Below are 13,399 nucleotides of genomic sequence, written 5' to 3'. Positions count from 1 at the left end.
ACTCTCTCTTAACTCATACCCAACTGGTGGTGATGATGTGGACGTGTCAGCCAGGACTCTGAAATCGAAATTTCATTATTATTTTTTGTTTTCTTTTTCTGCCCTCTCCCTCTCATTTTTTCTTTTTTTAATAAAATTGCGTGAAATTGCTAGTGGGCTATGGCCCACTTGGAGAGAGAAAGAAGTGAGCCCCCAGGCCCAACAATACCCACTTTTATGGGCCCACAAATTTCTACATCCTAACATATAACCGCATATCATTTGACAATAACTCTACCAATCAATAGACAATGACATTTTATTATACTTAAAAATATTTTCTAACAGTTTTATCTTTTAAAATAATTACTCTTTTAAATATTTTCTTGATTATTAAAATTAAAAAAGTTAAATTACAAATCTAATCGCTATAGTTTAGAGGAAATTAGAAGTTAATCCTTATAATTGGATAGCACATCGTAAATAGCTTCATTATCACCTTAATTTTTTTTTTTCCTTTTTTATTTCGGGTTTAAAATTATACCTACTGCGCACTCACAAGGGAAAGTAAAGGGATTGTTTGGGACGCTAAGATAATATAGGATGTGAGGAATTCTAATGTCTAGAGAGTTCTGATGCTTGGAGAGTTCTGATCGAGTATGATCGAGTACGTTCAAGCACTGAGATGATATACGATACACTGAAGTAAAATGACGACGAGATACGAAACACATTCCGAACATGGGCCCACAAATAATTAAAATTAGTGAGATAGGATAATGGGCTTTCAAATAGGATATGAGGATATATCATCTCATGTTGGACTCTCGTTCAGCCCCAAATATATATATATAGGAAAAAAAAAAAAGTTGATGGGGGAGAGGGTTATATATGGTAGAGTGGTCCTTTAGAAAGTTTGCAGCCAGTGTCCAGTGATAGCGTAGTCATTTCATTTTTTTAAAAAAAAAAAGTTAGTCAAGATCTGAAAATTTCAGCTGCTAGCTCTTGAAATGATGTGTGGTAAATTTCTTGGTAAAGAAACTGGCCTGGCCATGTTTTTCCACAGCTTTCTTGAACTTCTTCCTTTAAAATTTCTTCATCAGCTCAATTGTAATTCTACTCTGAAGAAAAAAACTTTGAAGCTCAAGAAAGCTGTGGGAAATTATGACACTTTCAGGCTCTTCTTTCTTCTCAATTCCCAACCACCTTACCCTAATTTCTTCCTCCAGGTATTACAATTTTAATTTTCCTTCAATTGTTTACAATTCTTTCTTTGTTTTCTGCATTATAAAGAAGGAAGTTGAGAAATAATTGTTGAATCTCAACTGCAATTGATTATTATTATTGTTATTTTGTAACTTTCGTTTAGGTACCACTGTTAGGAAAAATACCTTATAATCTATATTGAATAGATTAGCCTTAGAATTATTCATGCTAAATTGTCATGAATAAATAATATACGGAATTTGATTGAGATTGATGATAGCTTTAAGATGATAATAGCTTTAAGAGACTATTGTCTTCCTGAACCAAAACTCTAAATGCTCTTAGTGGGATCTCTCTGATTCAAGAAAGACTGAATGCATATTGTTTTGGTATATTGAGAACCATAGTCCTAAGATCTCTTTATATACTAGTCAATTAGGCTTTCCATTAAATTCTAATTAACTAGGAATGAGCTTCTACCCATTAAATTCACACTCAATTAGGAATCTAGAGCGTTAATTACATAGATCACATAATAGAGCTCAAACTAATAAAATAATCCAATGTGATGAAATACTAACCCACATACATAGCTGATACGAGCGCAAGCACACACATCGAGTAATAATATAGTTAAAACGACATAAGAGGCCGAGTATCGTCCTCAGGGAACCAAATTTATTAATCTTTTAGCAATTCAAAGATTGTTCCAATTTTATTTAAGGGACTAACTTTGATGGAAAACAAATTAAACTAATCTAAGAAAGCAATAAAAGTGATCAGATATGAAGATTATCAAACTAGAAACGTTTTAGGAAAATAGATTTCATCAAAGGCATCATTAAACACACTTGCTTGATTCTTGAAATAATTAACACAACACCTAGATCTATAAGTCTTTAATCCGAATGGAATCTTTTGAAAGCAATCTTTTCTCATGCAAACATAAATGATAAATAATTTCTTGAAACTAAATTAAGAAGCTCGACAGTAAGACTCTTCATCAACAATATTTATCATTATCTGACTACTTGTGTGTCAAACGATAGTCTAACATGCATAACCTAATCTAAAGCCTACTCGCCAAAATAAGATTTAAATCATAGGTTCATTCAAACATTGATCAAATATTAAATAACATTAAAATGGTCATGCTAGAAAGCGTAAATACAAATCATCACTCAAGAAGCAAAGTGTTCAACAATTAATCTAGGAATCCATCTACCCCTAAAACTATGAGAAATTTAGCCTAACATGAATTCCATAAACAGAATCATATCAAGAATACCAAAATACATAAATTAATTCAAGAAAACAAAAGGAAAAAAGTTATCTGACTTCCAATCGCGTTTCAGTGATGAATTTGGCCTTGATCACTCCAGCATCATGAAGAATCCATACTCTGGTCTAAACCCTCTCTTTAGACCTAAAAAATTCCAAATTTCGATGTGGAGATTGGCCAAAAACCTTGGTTAAATAGGCAAGATTTTCCAAAAGTGCACATTTTTTCCAAAAAGGATAGGCGGACCTTTCCATGACATACAAACAATGATAGACGATAGTCAGAGACTTTTAATGACGCGCAAATATGACGAACACAAAAAACTCAGAAAATGCGCTGAGGATAGCGCCGTGGTGCTATGCTCGGTGCTGCCCTCTTTTTCCACATCTTTATGTTTTTCCTCCATCTTTTCTTCTCTTCTTTCGATGCTTGGCTTTTGAGTTCATTGGGTTTATTTAAGTCCTTTTTTCTACTCATTTTTACATTTAATCTCTATCCCAAACATAACCCTGAAAACACTTACAAACACCATCAAATCTAAAAAGAATCACGTAAAAACTATCATAAATCATGGGCAAATAACACATATTTTAGGTGCATTTCACCATCCCAAACTTAGAATTTTGCTAGTCTTGAGTAAAAAATAGAATAAAACCAAAGAAAAGATTCTCAATATACATGCAATTGATTCATGCCTCAATAGTAAGAATAACATGGTAGATCCATAAGTAGAAATATTCAAGCACATCTTTTGTTAAAATTTTAAGGTCAAATCTTTTCATCCCTCATGTGTGTATTGCAAATCACATTCAATTCAAAATTCAGAAACTGACTTTAGAATTAATAGAGTTTCATAAGTTTTCCCCCTACTTTAGTATCATGCACCAATCATCAAGCATCAGAACATTCAAGAAGGCAATATATCAACTAAGGTACCTTAAATAACTCAATAAAGGGATCCTTAAACTTGTATTCTTTTACCTAAGGGCACTAGCTTTCACGCATTCACTATAGGGACTCGTATCTAGTCAATTCTCAGACCTCTTAACTGGTAATAACAAAAGCAGCTCTTCTTACCCTTACCCATGCATACACAATACAAGTTTATATTTTTCTTCAACTCTTTCTTTTAATGATATTTTGTTATTCCACTCAATTTTTTGTGCACATTTTTTTTTCATTAGGCAAATATAATCTTTTATAATATCACGAACTATCATGCAAGACAACTCTCTAACTGGTGAGGCTTTTCAAGGTGATAAACAAATTGACTCAAAATAACTCATCATTCAGTTAAAGGTACTACAATAAAGTAACTACGTGCTCAAAATATGGGAGACTCCAAGAGGGACTTGATTAGATCATAACTCAAGAGTATGCTATCTTATTTTCACATTATATAATCTAACATACATATTCCAAGTACATCATTGGCAATCATCATCAAAAGCATACATATATACTTTCTCAACATCATATCTGCTAAAAAAGAAAAAGAAAGAAAGAAAGAAAGATTACTCAAAATTTCATATCATTAAATTAACATGCATAACATCGATAATTTCCTAATTTAACATGCATAGTAGGATAAAAACAACTCAAACAAAAAAAAAATACGCAGTACACCTCCCACCCCAAACTTAGAATGATGCATTGTCCCTAATGCATTAAAAAGAATAGAACAGTCACTCAAAGTAAGTGATACAAGCTTGGGAGTGTGGGGGAGTCCACCACAATAGGTTGACGGAATAGTACTATGTGTTGCTCAAGAGCTCCTATACGTGAGACTAGAAACATATTAGAACTATCATAACATATTAGAACTATCATGGAAGCCAACCTAAAAAAAAACTAAAAATAAAAGAAATAATTAAAACAACATAAAGAAATAAATAAAAAAAATCTTGGGTTGCCTTCCAAGAAGCGCTAGGTTTAATGTCTCAAGTTAGACGACAAGGGGGATTCTTTATCAAGGTACATAAAAATTCTCCCATTTTTCAGGGCCCTTCTTGCTTGAATCAATGTAACCTACTAAGTTAAGTAGGCTTTCCTTTTTCTCATGAGCACCTGATAGTAAAGAAATATTTTTGTTATGTTTCATATATAGAAAATGAAAAGAAGAAGACTCAAAATTAGAAAAATATTGACAAGGCTCATGATATGTAAGGAAAGAATAAACAAATATAGGAGGATTTTCTAGGGATTAAAGAATTTGTCTGTTCAACCTCAAACTTTATCTCCTGAATATCTTCCTCAACATTAAGCAAAAATTCTTCCTCATTCTCACAAACCAATTCCTTGGTTGACTCTACTTGACAAGTTTCAAACCGGAGAGAAGGTTCAATAATGAGAGGACTCTCTAGAGATGGAAAATAAGGTTTTTCATCCTTTACCTTAATCTCTTGGCCATCCTTAAAAAAGTAAAGCACAATTTATCTCTAAATCTCACGAAACTCATCTTCAAATGCCTCACCACCCTCTAATTCATTCTCATTCTCACAATACACCACCCTAAAGCTCACTGCCTTGGTGGGATTGGAAGGATTGTCCTCACTTAGGGCTCTAATTGATCAGAATAGGTTGACTACTCACACGGTTTAGGGTAACCTCATTCTTTACCACTAGGGCTTCCGCTTGAGCTTCTATGTTCTTTACAATTAAGTTGTCTAAATTCCCTTGTAGCTCACTCATAACCTTCACACTTCTCTCCCAATCTAAGATGTAGTCTTGCATCATCTTGACTAAGGAAGGGTTTGCCTTTAATGGGGTTAGATTGTAACAATCATACTTATAGGAGGGATAACTCAATGAGTAAGGATTAGGATTGAAGGGTGGTAGTCGTGGTAATGTTGGACCTAAGTTAGGTTGAAAACCCTCATAAGCCCACTAAAAAAATATAATAAGATATGATATGCAAACACCACAATCCATCAACCAAGGAAAGCCTAAAAACAAAAAACAAGAAAATTAAAAAAATTAAACAAAAATCAAACACAAATCAAGAAGAAATAAAAAAAAATTAAACTAATGTACACCTTAAATTAAGATTAGTTGAATCTCTTATATATTAAAAGAAAATTAAAAGTCAGTTCCCTAGCAACGGTGCCAAAAACTTGACACAAGCGCAAGCGTACATGTCGAGTAATAATATAGTGAAAACGAATAAAAGATTGAGTATCATCATCAATGCATCAGATTGATTAATCTTTTAGAAATTCAGAGATTATTCCAATTTTATTTAGGAGATGGACTTCAATGGAAAACAAATTAAACTATGTAAGAAAGAAATAAGTGATCAAATATGAAGATTATCAAACTAGAAATGTTTTAGGAAAATAGATTTCATCAAAGGCATCATTAAACAAAATTGCTTGATTCTTGAAGTAATTAACACAACACCTAGATCTACAAGTCTTTAATTCGAATTGAATCTTCTGGAAGCAATATTTTCTCATGCAAACATGAACGATAACTAATTTCTTGAAACCGAATTAAGAAGCTTGACATTAAGACTCTTCATCAACAAGCTCTATCGTTATTGACTACTTCCTGTGTGCCAAATGATAGTCTAACATGCATGATCTAATCTAAAGCCTACTCGCTAAAGCAAGATTTAAATCATGGAATCATTCAAACATTGAAAAAAAATTAAAAATGGTCATGCTAGAAAGAGTAAATATAAACCATCACTCAAGAAGCAAAGTGTTCAACAATTAACCTAGGAATTCGTCTACCTCTAACACTATGAGAAATTTAGCCTAACATGGTTTCCATAGACAAAATCACATTAAGAATACCAAAATACAGAAATTAATTCAAGAAAAAAAAGGGAAAAAGAGCTTTTCGGCTTTCAATCGCGTTCTAGTGATGAATTTGGCCTTCAAACGACTTCCGAATGATTTTCTATCACTCCAGCATCATGAAGAATCCATACTCTGATCTACACACTCTCTTTAGGCCTCAAAAACTCCAAATTTTGATGTGGAGGTTTGCCAAAAACACTAGGTTAAATAGGCAATATTTTCAAAAGTGCAAATTTTTTCTAGAAAGGAAATTGGACCTTTTCATGACACACAAATAATGACGAATGATAGTCAAAAGCAGCACAAAATATGACAAGACGGCAGAAATCTGCTCATAAACTTATTGAAAAAATGCACCGAAGGTAGTGCCTGATGGAATGTACATACATACAGTGGAAGTAATCAGAATCAATAAGCACTCTAATTAAACTTAATTTGAATTTCAAAAGCATGCTAAATCAAAATTTTATAAAAGAGGGTTTCAAGAACTTATACCTTTGAAGAAATCCACTAAATCCAAGCTACTTTCCATGAATTTGAACTTCAAATCAAGAATGGACCATCAACATATCTTCTCTACTATTCTCCAACCTGGATTTGAGTGGTGGAACTCAAATTGAGATCAATTAGATGAGGGAAGCAAGAGGGTTTTGGAGAGAAAACTAGAATTTCTGAAATTCAAGTGCTTCTTCAATTTCAAAATAGAAGTATTTATGTATCTAATACATGCAAGCACTAAGTCATAATGCTGATTGACATTTCAATTAGCCTTTTGCTAATGGGCTAGGTGTTGGATTTAGAAATAATCCACTTCAATTGCTCAAAATGTGGATTTTTCCACTAACTCAAACCAATTTCCAATTTTAATTGATTTTTCTTAAAACTCAATTAAGAACCATTTTAATTTAATTAAATTAAAAAATTTCAATTTAATTAAATTAAACAAAATTCAATTTCAAAATTTATTTTCTTAATTTGAAATTGATTTATTTAAATTAATTAAACAAATTTAATTAATTAATTAAATAATAATTTAATAACAAATATTAAATTAATTAAACACCTAATTCATACATGAATCCTATTCATGTAATTAATATTTAAATCAATATTTAAATATTTTAAACTCTCTAATTAAGTTTAATTTCAACAAAATTAAACGTTAATTAACATAATTATCCAAACCTTAAATTGAAATTGAACAATTTAAATTCAAATCCTGATTTGAAATTTGTACACTTTAAATTGAATTCCCAAATTGAATCTGAACACTTTAAATTCAATCAATATATTAATCCAAGGTGTCAAGATTTACGAGCTAGTAGAGAGACCTTATGGACCTACAGATCACGAGCTCCAATGATTTGAGGTTAATTGACTAAGCTCTTTTAAACTAAATTAATCAATATTCGTTAACTACCGAGACACACCACTATAGTTCGATAGTTGCACTCTCCTCACTGTAGATATATTTCTGTCCACTTGATTTAACCATAATCAGTGAGTTGACCTTTCATAGATTGTTCGCAATATCGACTGGGTCAAATGCTGTTTTACCCCCGAAATTACATCTTGCTCCTTAAGTCCCGCTAATCCTCTAATGAACAATGGTTTGCAATTCAATCACTAAATCGAGTCCCTTTCGAGCCAGTGTGAGGGTAGGGGCCCTTGTTCAAGACCTGGATTTAGTACTTAAAAGAACAATATTTTCACTATCCTTAAATCGGATAGGTGCGAATTTCGTCTTGCACCCTATGTCCCCAACTATCTACCTAGTCTTACCCCTGAAATGGGGGGCTTATTGAGCCGATGCTATTGAGCCAACCCTCACCTTTACAAATTTAAGAATAATCTCGAATTAACAGAAGTTTATAGTTAGCTCAGGATTGAGGTCGAGTTACCTAGGCCATCGATTTGAAATAGTTAGTCTTAAACAGTAAACAATGTTATAAAGTAAGAGTGACTTATTTCTTGGTCCGATCTTATGTAAACTCATTACATAGGACGCCTTCACTCCTTATGTCGCTACATGAACGAATCTGGATCACTTCATTTGTAGCACTTTACAACAAATTGAACTACAGAGTGGGCCGCATCCGATATTATTACCAGAATAAGGCACCCAACCTTATCCATATACTATAAACCGGCTATTTACTCTAACTTGATCCATTTTTATGTCGCCACATAAAGTTCAAGAATTCATATAATAGCCATGAATATTAGTTTATTGGATTTAGTCTTAACAAGTTCAATTTACATATTCAACAACAGTATTATTGAATAAATATCAATAACATCTTTATTGATGATAGAAAATGTTTAACCTAATAGTGCTGTGACACTATGCTCGTTGTTGCCCTACTTTTTACATCTTTATGTTTTCTTCCATCTTTTCTTCCCTTTTTTCGATGCCTGTCTCGAGTTTGACCTCATTGGGCTTATTTAGTTTTTTTTTTTTAATCATTTTGACATGTAATCTCTATCCCAAACATAACCCTGAAAATACTAGCAAGCACTATCAAATCTAAAAAGAATAATGTAAAAACTATCATAAATCAATGGCAAATAACACACATTTTAGGTGTGTTTCAATAGCCCATACTTTAATTATACATGTTAAAATAAAACGCGTCTAACAATCTCCCACTTGGACTACGTTTTTATACTTGATGTAATTAAATCACATAAACCTTAAGCATGGAATATTATTTAAATAATAAAATTTCCCTTTAGTTCAATCTGGTCAATCTCCTGTATCAGCATGGAATCAAGACAGCTTTTGTCACTACCCTGATAACTAAACCTTTCTTGATCACCTGTACCCTTACATTCAATGACATAGATCAAGTATGGATGGATAACATGACAATTATATGCAAAGTGATTTATATCACGCCTGTTTTCAATTGTCCCAAATTCCATGATGAGATCATTCTTTAAATACAATTACAAAATCTGCATGCATGATAAACAACTTTAGATTATAAACATAAATCATCAACTTTATTCTATATAGAAAATGAATAAATAAGGTCAAAGAACATCCTTAATAAAAAACTCCTACTAAACCATGGGTCAGAAAAGTGACTAACACCCATGTGAGTAATGTGCTCATGAAAAACTTTAGATGGTAAACCTTTAGTCAATGAATCTGCCGCCATAGAGATTATTCCAATATGTTCTATCAAAATTTGGTCATTCTGAATCTTTGTTTCACAACTAGAAACTTGACGTCTAAATGCTTTGACTTTATATTGCTTTTATTGTTATTGGAATACATCATTACCAACTTATTCTCACAAAATAATTTTAGTGGTCTTTCTATGCTAATCACTATTCGTAATCTACTAAAAAAATTTCACAACCATATTCCATAATTAGACGCCTCATAACATGCTATAAACTTAGCATCCATGGTAGAAGAAACCATTAGTGTTTGTTTAACACTTTTTCAGGATACAAATTCTGAAGCCAACATGAAGATATAGCCTGAAGAGGATCGCAAAATGTCTTGGAATCCGACATAATCGGAATCAGAAACCTAATGATCTCCAAAACTTCTGATCTCCAATAAGTGAGCATATAATCTTTTGTTATCTTCAAATACCTCATAACCTATTTGTCTGTTTTCCAATGATCCATCCCTGGGTTACTCAATATCTTCCTGATGCTCTAACTATGAACACAATATCTGGACGCATATAATAGACTTCCAACAGGTGAAGCATAGGCAACCTTCTGCATCTCCTTTGTCTCGAGTACGGTCTTGGGGCATTGACCTAAATGAAATTCATTACCTTTACCGATAGAGATATCTCCTAGTGCATAATCTTTCATGCCAAATCTACTCAAAATCTTTTCAATATAGTTCTTTTGTGGCAATCTCAAAATACTTTGAGAAAATCACGTAGTATTTCAATTCCTAATACAAAAGAAGTATCAACAAGATCTTTCATCTCAAAATTCTTTTTGAGAAACCTCTTAATGTCATGCAATAAGCCCAATCATTACTTGTTATGAGTATGCCATCGACATACAATACTAGAAAAATTTATTTACACCCACTAAACTCGTGATATACACAATTTTCCACTATATTCACCTTAAAACCAAATGAGGTAATTACTTCATGGAATTTGTGATACCATTGACAAGAGGCTTGCTTGAGACCGTGGATGGATTTTTTCAATTTGCACACTATAGACTTTGAATTACGTTGGCCGTTTTCCCTTCTGAAGATGATTGATATTTGAGAATGATTGTGGAAAATTGAATGATCTATTTCTTAGCATGAAGATGATGGTATGCGTCGGATAGATGATAAATCAATATTCAAGCACGCTTTGCCAGTTGCATACAAGTTTTCTTATGTTAGACATAAGTATAAATCTAACTTAAGTATCCTGGTAAGCCCAGGGTTGAACGCAGGGAATCTAGTGTAGACTAACGCAAGATGGTTTACTAATCTGTTTGCAGTGGTTTACCAATTAACGGTATCTGTCGGATATGTACACTAAACTATTTAACACTCATATAAGAGAAAGTAGAAGTTCATATAAAGAGGAAGAAGGTACATGGATGAATGGGTCATGCGTTCGAGGGTATGCGTTGATTCCTTAGTTATAAAAACGAGCCTATGTAAGCACAGTAAAATGAAGTGTTGCTCGTAAAGATGCTTGGTAGAATCTAAGTGTATGTGTGCAATGCAATTAGAATCTGTTCTCTAGTTTGTGCTTAACATCTCTTGATGTAACTGCCACATTTATCTTATCTCTAAGATGCATGCGTTAGTCAAAATGAACAGACAAGTGACATGATGAGTTCCATATACTTACTCTCTCGAGTAACTAAGTGCTTTTACTTCAATCGACTGATCAGGTGGATTCAACCAATATCCTTTATGCAAATATTAAGTAAGTAAACTTCACACACACAAAAAACTTTGTAATTCAACAGATGGGAATGTGGAAATGGTTGAAATGGAGATTGAATTGAAGAAGTATGTTTCGTTACATAGAATCTCAGTTCAATCAAGTAAGAAGATGAATGAAAATGCTAAGTAAAGGAAAAGAGTTAAGTCGTAGGGTACAATCTTTTGTTCCCTTTGACTCGTTTTTGTGCATGCTGTTGACAACAACATAGAAGGGATGAAGAAGATCTCTCTCTTGAGCTTTTTTTCAGCAGCACTTCGTTACCAACGGTGGGAAACGGTAATCGTTCCTCCTATTTTTTCTTGCAATTGACAGAGATGAAGAATCTACAAATTTTCTAAGTGTTTAAGTGTCTAACTCTCTAACTAACTCACTAACTCTTTTGTAGGCAGCTTCTCCTTATATAGGCAATCAACTCAGTCACTTGGTGATGTGACTACATTAAACTCCATACGAGTTAGCCGCATGCATTCTGCTTCGTTCAGATGCTACCTGTCAATTGTCCATGCTTGCAAGTTGTGATTTTACGTTAATTACACGAGCCAAATGTATCTACCATGCGTTGGATAAGTTAGACATATGCTCCTTGTGTTGGCTTTGTCTGCAACACTTAGTAAATTCTCCTGATTCATGCATTAAAATGTGTTAGTGATGCAATTTCTACTTAAAGGATACTATTCATGAGTTTATCACATATATTCATTTCCATTGGTTTTTACTTTATTGTGAATGCGTTTACATCATATTAATCCTAATTATTCCAGCTTTGAAAGAACAATAACTTGTATTTCTACAAGTTATCAAATTACCAGACACCAAATTTTGGTTGCATCATATAAATCATCTCATCAATGTTTCCATTGAGAAACATAGTTTTTACATCCATTTGATGTAACGCTAAATCAAAGTGGGCTAACTGCCATGATTTTCCTAAAAGAGTCTTTCAATGATACCAGAGAGAAAGTTTCTTTATAATCAATGCCTTAGTTTTGAGTAAAACCCTTTGCAATAGGACAAGCTTTATAATTTTAAATATTGCCTTGTGAATCCCTTTTGGTTTTAAATATCCATTTACAACCTATGGGTTTCACTCTTGATGGCAATTCGACAAGTTTTCAAATGTCATTGTCTTTCATGGATTTATTTCCTTTTCCATAGCATTTATCCACTTTTGAGAGTTAGAACTTTGTAGTGCTTGTTGGAAGTTGATCGGGCCATCTTTCATTACACCTATATCATCCTGATATTCTTGAAGAAGCACAATATAATAATTTAGAATTACACTTCGTTTCTCTTTAATGGATCTTCTTAGTGGCATTTCTTGAGATTGTTGAGTTTAAACTTCAGGTTCAATAATGGGGACTACAATGTTATCTTGTTCTATAATTGGTTCAATAATGAAGTAAGGAATTAGAACCCGAACATCATTTATAGCCACATTAGGAAAACAAACTAATTTCTCTTTAAATACAACTTTCCTTGTGTTATCTTCCCCTCTAAACTCAATATCCTCAAAGAATCTGGCATTTTCTATCTCAAACAATGATCTAGAAGTGGGATCATAAATCTTGAAACCCCGAGAGCGCTTAAGATACCTAACAAAATAGCAACTAATAGTTCTTGTATGGCCTAGCCTCAGCTAGACAACCCTAGATGTGGAGATGCCACAATTCATAAGGTGTTTTAGCTACTAGTTTGCTTGGTACTTGAAACACGCCTAAAATGTGTGTTATTTGCCCTTGATTTAGGATAGTTTTAACATAATTCTTGTTAGATTTGATGATGTTTTCTAGTGTTTTTAGGGTTACGTTTCGGATAGAGATTAAATGTCAAAATGAGTAAAAAAAAAAAAAGGACCTAAATAAGCCCAATGAAGTCAACCATAAGCCAAGCATAAAAAATAGTGGAAAAAAACATGGAAGAAAACATGAGGATGTGGAAAAAAGGGGGGCAACATTGAGCAAGGCACTGCAACACTATCCTCACGCATTTTGATGAGAGGTTTATATGCAAATTTCTGTCGCCCATCATCTTTTGTGCGCCATTAAAAGCCTCTAACTACCTTCCATCATTTTTTGTGCATCATGGAAATGTCCAACTTTCCTTTTTTGAAAAAATCTTGCCTATTCAACCTAGGATTTTTTTTCGGCCTCCATATCAAAATTTATAGTTCTTGAGGCCTAGAGAGAGGGTTT

General features: G+C 33.0%; 1 long non-coding RNA gene across 1 annotated transcript; it reads left to right on the top strand.

Moving 5' to 3' along the window:
• The first annotated feature begins 915 nt into the window (after positions 1-915).
• LOC150037743 (uncharacterized) lies at positions 916-11,900 on the top strand. Its single transcript, XR_016527541.1, has 2 exons — positions 916-1,208; positions 11,593-11,900. It is a non-coding gene; the product is annotated as an uncharacterized LOC150037743 (long non-coding RNA).
• Positions 11,901-13,399: the final 1,499 nt, after the last annotated feature.

Source organism: Benincasa hispida, chromosome 2 (assembly GCF_027475165.1).
Source record: "Benincasa hispida cultivar pf3 chromosome 2, pf3_genome.v1.1, whole genome shotgun sequence".
NCBI lineage: Eukaryota > Viridiplantae > Streptophyta > Magnoliopsida > Cucurbitales > Cucurbitaceae > Benincasa > Benincasa hispida.
Note: the sequence above shows the minus strand (reverse complement) of the source record. Positions and strands in the feature narration are given on the sequence as shown.